Here is a 7205-nt window from a genome sequence, read left to right as displayed (position 1 = left end):
CCATGGTCTACCTAGTAATAAGGAACATGCTTGCATGGGTACCACATCACAATCAACATAATCAGCATATGTAGAGATACTAAAATGCACACGAACAGTACGTGTTACCTTAACCTTGCCGCTGTTGTTGAACCATTGGATGTAGTAAGGATGTGGATGTGGTCTTGTGGTGAGAGATAGCTTCTCCACCATCTCGATGCTAGCCAAGTTGTTACAGCTCCCTCCATCTATGATGACGCGAACAGAACGTTCCTTCACAACTCCCTGTGTATGGAACAAATTATGCCTCTGATTTTGCTCTGCTTGTGTGACCTGCACATTCAAAACACGTTGAGCAACTAAACATTCATACCTGTCAGCGTCTTCAGGAGCCATGTATTGCGTCTCATTTTCAGAATCATCTCCACCATGTTCTTCACGTGTAATAAGAGCCAAAGTCTCCTCATCATAGTCACTAGCGGACTCATACCCACCATCCTCAGTAGCAATCATGACACGCTGAGATTTGCATTCTCTCGCAAAATGTCCTCTTCCCTTACAACGACGACAAATAATATCACTTGTGTGCCCTGTCGATGCCATGGAAGAAGAAGAGCTCTGCGCAGGCCCGGCAGGTGTGCTCTTGGCAGAGAGTGGTGGTTGTGCCTGCTTTCTTGTATCACGGCTGGAGGTGGCACCTGATGGAGGTGATGGTGAAGTGGAAGTAGAAGATGCACGCGGTGTCCATGATGAAGGTCAACCTGCAGAAAAGTTAGTTCGCGCCAATGGCTGTCGATCCTGCACTTCACGTTCAGCTTTACAAGCAAGATGGAATAAACGAGTGATATTATTATAATCCTTATACTCTAGAATGGTCTGAATCTCTTTATTTAATCCACCCATAAAACGTGCAAGCATAGCTTCATTCTCCTCAACAATACCACATCTAATCATGCCAGTTTGTAATTCCTGATAATATTCTTCTACATAATTTTTCCCTTGTCTTAAACGCTGCAATTTTTGAAGTAATTCACGTTGATAATATGGTGGAACCCAACGAGTACGCATAGCAGTTTTCAAAGCAGCCCAAGTAGCTAGAACAGGATATAATCTACAATGTTCAGACCACCAAACACATGCAAAGCTAGTGAAAGCACAAACAGCAGCAGGAACACGTCTCTCCTCAGGATATTGTAAACATGTAAATCGTTGTTCAGTTTCTAACTCCCAAGTAAGATATATATCAGGAACATATCTACCCTCAAATGGTGGAATATTCAATTTCAGTTTAGGGAGATGGTCATGATCTCGTACCTGAGGTGGTGGTGCCGGCCTACCGTTGCGAATATATACCTGAGGTCGACCTGCTGGTGGTGGTGCTGGTGGCTGCACGTAGTTCTGATTTTGATCAACCTCATCCTCATAATCGCCCGCGTAATCGTCATCCTCCTCAGCCGCCGCAGGAGCAGGAGCCAAAGAAGCATCAACAGTAGGTGCAGCAGCACCCGAATTTTGACCAATCTCAATTGGAACGCGCTGTGCCCGTCCCACTTGATTTGGAAGGCGGCGTTGGAGATGTGGTTGTTGTTGTTGTAGAGGTGCGACATGTGCAGCCGGTGGTGGTTGGGGAAGACGCTTGAGTAATTCAGTAAACTTGTTATCCAGCTTTGTCTCAAACGACTTCTCCACGGCATCTATCTTCTCCATAGCCTCTTCAAATCTGTTTAGCACATCTCCCACCTGGCCACTCATCATTTGCTGAAATTTATCATGCAACTCCTTGTTCGTCATGTTCTCCCAATCAGTCTCATCGGCTTGTGAACCTGCCATGGTTAGCAGCAATAGAAACACAAAAGAATATGATCCTGCAGACTACTAGAAGTGGTGGTGATGGTGGTGTGTCACAAAACCTTCAAGCGAATCTCAAATTCTTACCAGTTCTTACCCAGCAGCAGGTGGTGATCGGCAACCGTTGTAGTCAAAAACTCTCAAAGCTTGGATATAGCGATTACCAGGGAGAGTCAAACGACGATGTAGACTTATGTGGAGCTGGGAAGGCTTATAATATGGTAGCAAAATGGTAAGCAATAATCAATTCAGAGATGCAAAGTTGAATAAACGCTCAACGACGGTACTGTGCTGGTCCTAGGCTAGACCGTGCTAGAGACACGAGCCTAGAACACTAACAAAATCACGGCGCTGCACGTAAACAAGGGAAAAGCACACTCTGGAATTTTTTTTGCTCTTTTCTTCTTTTTTTTTTGCGCTCTTTTCTTTTTTTTTGCGCTCCTCTTTTTTTTTTGCGAAAAATCACTATAATGGCGAGTGTCTCAAAACTCTTCCCAGGTCAAACTGACAGGATGGGCACAAAATTTTTTGACAATTTTTTTTTCGGAAATCAGGGCAGCGACGACGAAAAAGTGCGACAAAAAATCACTATGATGGCGAGTGTCTCAAAACACTACCCGGGGCCTAAAAATAGGATAGGGAAAAAATATTTTTGGTTGCCGAAATTTTGGCCTAAAAACTGCCCGGGGGTCTCCAGACACTTTTTTTCGAGACCTACTCAGGAAAGGAAACACGAAACGGAAAATATATGGATCTCTAAAACCAACCGAATATGAAAAGAACTCGGATTGGTGGTGGATATATGGCGGTAGGATATGGCAGCGGTGGTGGTATATGGTACGGATCGGTGGTATATGGATACGGATTGGTGGTGGTATATAGATACGGATTCAGAGCGGTGACGGATAAGCAATGGTGGTAGATGGCAAGGCGATGATGATGGTGCGGCGGCGGCGTGACAACTTATGACCAGAACTCGAAACTCTAAAAGACTAGACTCTAAGACCAGCAACTTGACACGACGATGCAACCGCAAATTCAACAAAGCAAAAACCCTAAAAAGATTATGCAAAGGCTTAGATTGGTTCGGATATGATGAACTAACCCTAATTTTTTTTGTGGCTTTTTCGTGGACTGTAGGTATGAAGAACAGACTCGATCTAAACTACGAAAAACTGCAAAATCTCACCGAGCAACCTGGAAATCTGATACCACTTGATAGAGGCAAAGGTGTCCCGTCTTTCGATGAGATGATGGATATCGCTTTGGTGGAAGTCGACTTTGACGATCCGACTACGAACGTGCGAGGACGTCGCGCCTTAGCAGTCGCTAAACCAACTCCGAGAGGTTATCGACCACGCCGGAGCACGATCAACCTGACCACGAGGGTCTGTTTCCTACGAGCAAACGAAGAACAAGCAAGAAACTGAGATTGCAATCTGGATATTGCGAATATAAGATGAAAGCTTTATTGATCAAGGTGGAGTTCTGTGACGCCTTTGTCTGGTCGCTGAACACAAACGAAGTACGCGAAGTTGCAGCTATGGCGAACTTTTAATCTAAACAAAACCCAAAGTCTAAACGACGCCCTAAGGGCTGTATATATGGAGGAAGAGGGGGGAATTTCGTGGCCCTTGAGGAAGGGGTCCGAAACCAACCCTATCTCTTGTTTCCCCACACATACGGACTCTAAAAACAGCCTATACTTATGTATTTCGAAATTACATGGGCCTGGCCCAATAATAAGGTGACGCAGCACCTAGAATAGCCTCTGGACGAAAGTTATGAAGTAGCATCTTGTATATTTCGTCCAAGGCTTCATGCACGCATTATGGTGGCTTCAACGTCTTGAAATCATCACTTGTAACTCCGTTCTTGTTCCCCATGCGCATGCCATCATCCCCATGCTTGTTCTTGCTCCAATGTTCATCCTTCTCAAAGCTAGGCCCTTCATTTGTAAGCAAAACAAATGTATCCAATTTAGGCAGCATCATATTCTCATGAACATTAGAATCATTACCAAGAAACGAAAGTACCTGGTAATTTAATTGGCGTGCGCGAGCTCTAGTAATTGGTCCAGTATGTATAGCAGCAGGGGCTGTGGGTGTAACAATGGTATTGATGTCCTCATCACAAGCATAGCTTCATTCTCCTCAACAATACCACATCTAATCATGCCAGTTTGTAATTCCTGATAATATTCTTCTACAGAATTTTTCCCTTCTCGTAAACGCTGCAGTTTTTGAAGCAATTCACGTTGATAATATGGTGGAACCCAACGAGTACGCATAGCAGTTTTCAAAGCAGCCCAAGTAGCTGGAATAGGATATAATCTACAATGTTCAGACCACCATACACATGCAAAACTAGTGAAAGCACAAACAGCAGCAGCAACCCGTCTCTCCTCGGGATATTGTAAACATGTAAAACGTTGTTCAGTTTCTAACTCCCAAGTAAGATATACATCAGGAATGTATCTACCCTCAAACGGTGAAATATTCAATTTCAGTTTAGGAACATGGTCATGATCTCGTACCTGAGGTGGTGGTGCAGGCCTACCGTTGCGAATATATACCTGAGGTCGACCTGCTGGAGGTGGTGCTGGTGGCTGCACGTAGTTCTGATTTTGATCAACCTCATCCTCATAATTGCCCGCATAATCGTCATCCTCCTCAGCCGCCGCAGTAGTAGGAGCCAAAGAAGCATCAACAGTAGGTGCAGCGGCACCCGAATTTTGACCAGTCTCAATTGGAACGCGCTGTGCTCGTCCCACTTTATTTGGAAGGCGGCGTTGGAGATGTGGTTGTTGTTGTTGTAGAGGTGCAGCCGGTGGTGGTTGGGGAAGATGCTTGAGCAATTCATTAAACCTGTTATCCAGCTTTATCTCAAACGACTTCTCCACGGCATCTATCTTCTCCATAGCCTCTTCAAATCTGTTTAGCACATCTCCCACCTGGCCACTCATCATTTGCTGAAATTTATCATGCAACCCCTTGTTCGTCATGTTCTCCCAATCAGTCTCATCGGCTTGTGATCCTGCCATGGTTAGCAGCAATAGAAACACAAAAGAATATGATCCTACTGACTACTAGGAAGTGGTGGTGATGGTGGTGTGTCACAAATCCTTCAAGCGAATCTCAAATTCTTACCAGTTCTTACCCAACAGCTGGTGGTGATCGGCAACCGTTGTAGTCAAAACTCTCAAAGCTTGGATAGAGCGATACCAGGGAGAGTCAAACGCACGACGTAGATGTATGTGGAGCTGGGAAGGCTTATAATATGGTAGCAAAAAGGGTCAGCAATAATCAATTCAGATATGCAAAGTTGAATAAACGCTCAACGACGGTACTGTGCTGGTCCTAGGCTAGACCGTGCTAGAGACGCGAGCCTAGAACACTAACAAAATCACGGCGCTGCACGTAAACAAGGGAGGAGCACACTCTGAATTTTTTTTGCACTTTTTTTTGCTCCGCAACAATTTTTTTCGAAAAAGTCTACAAATGGTCTAAAAACTGCCTAGCCAGAATTTTCCAGACTTAGTTTTTTTTAAACTGGAACTATTTTTCTACTACGGGTAACACAAAAGTTTGGGAGTCCTTCTCTGTCACGACTCGGAGTATGGCGTGATCTGGAAATCCAAAACAGAGTAACAAAATACTGGACTTGGACTAGGACTGGTGGCGGAGATGAATCTGGTGGAACTCGGACTGGTGGCGGAGATGAATCTGGTGGAACTCGGACTGGTGGCGGAGATGAATCTGGTGGAACTCGGACTGGTGGCGGATATATGTTGCAGGTGTACTCGGATTGGCGTGATGGCGGCGGATATGTGGTGGCGTATATGGACTCGGATTGGCGTGATGGCGGCGGATATGTGGTGGCGTATATGGACTCGGATTGGCGGTGAATATGTGGTGGTGGTATATGGCAGCGGCGATGAAGTTGGTGCGGTGGTGGTATATGGCAGCAGCGATGATGATGATGTGGTGGTGATATATGGCAGCGGCGACGTGACAACCTGTGAACAGAACTCGAAACGCTAAAGGACTAGACGCTAAGACCAGCAACTTGACACGACGATACAACCGCAAATTCAACAAAGCAAACACAGAAAAGATTATGCAAAGGCTCAGATTGGTTCGGATAGGATGAACTAACCCTAAATTTTTTTTTGGCTTTTTCGTGGACTATAGGTATGAAGAACAAACTCGATCTAAACTACGAAAAACTGTAAAATCTCACCGAGCAACCTGGAAATCTGATACCACTTGATAGAGGCAAAGGTGTCCCGTCTTTCGATGAGATGATGGATATCGCTTTGGTGGAAGTCGACTTTGACGATCCGACGACGAACGTGCGATGACGTCGCGCCTTAGCAATCGCTAAACCAACTCCGAGAGGTTATTGACCACGCCGGAGCACGATCAACCTGACCACGAGGGTCTGTTTCCTGCGAGCAAACGAAGAACAAGCAAGAAACTGAGATTGCAATCTGTATATTGCGAATATAAGATGAAAGCTTTATTGATCAAGGTGGGGTTCTGTGACGCCTTTGTCTGGTCGTTGAACACAAACGAAGTACGCGAAGTTGCAGCTATGGCAAAACTTTTAATCTAAACAAAACCCAAAGTCTAAACGACGCCCTAAGGGCTGTATATTTGGAGGAAGAGGGGTGAATTTCGTGGCCCTTGGGGAAGGGGTCCGAAACCAACCCTATCTCTTGTTTCCCCACACATACGGACTCTAAAAACAGCATATACTCAAGTATTTCGAAATTACATGGGCCTGGCCCAATAATAAGGTGACGCAGCACCTAGAATAGCCTCTGGACGAAAGTTATGAAGTAGCATCTTGTATATTTCGTCCAAGGCTTCATGCACGCATTATGGTGGCTTCAACGTCCTGAAATCATCACTTGTAACTCCGTTCTTGTTCCCCATGCGCATGCCATCATCTCCATGCTTGTTCTTGCTCCAATGTTCATCCTTCTCAAAACTAGGCCCTTCATTTGTAAGCAAAACAAATGTATCCAATTTAGGTAGCATCATATTCTCATGAACATTAGAATCATTACCAAGAAACGAAAGTACCTGGTAATTTAATTGGCGTGCGCGAGCTCTAGTAATTGGTCCAGTATGTATAGCAGCAGGGGCTGTGGGTGTAACAATGGTATTGATGTCCTCATCAAACGGCCAGGCGGAGAGGGCAAATGCTGAATTACTGCGAGGCCTGAGAACAAAGACTTTTGACAAGCTGCACATGAGCGGAAGGCGCTGGATTGATGAGTTGCCGGCGGTTCTTTGGTCGATCAGAACGATGCCAAATCAATCCACCGGCCAGACACCCTTTGCCCTGGTATACGGGGCGGAAGCAGTTCT

Source organism: Aegilops tauschii, chromosome 4 (assembly GCF_002575655.3).
Source record: "Aegilops tauschii subsp. strangulata cultivar AL8/78 chromosome 4, Aet v6.0, whole genome shotgun sequence".
NCBI classification, from domain to species: Eukaryota; Viridiplantae; Streptophyta; class Magnoliopsida; order Poales; family Poaceae; genus Aegilops; species Aegilops tauschii.
The sequence above is the reverse complement of the archived record's forward strand: the minus strand, read 5'-3'. Positions refer to the sequence as shown.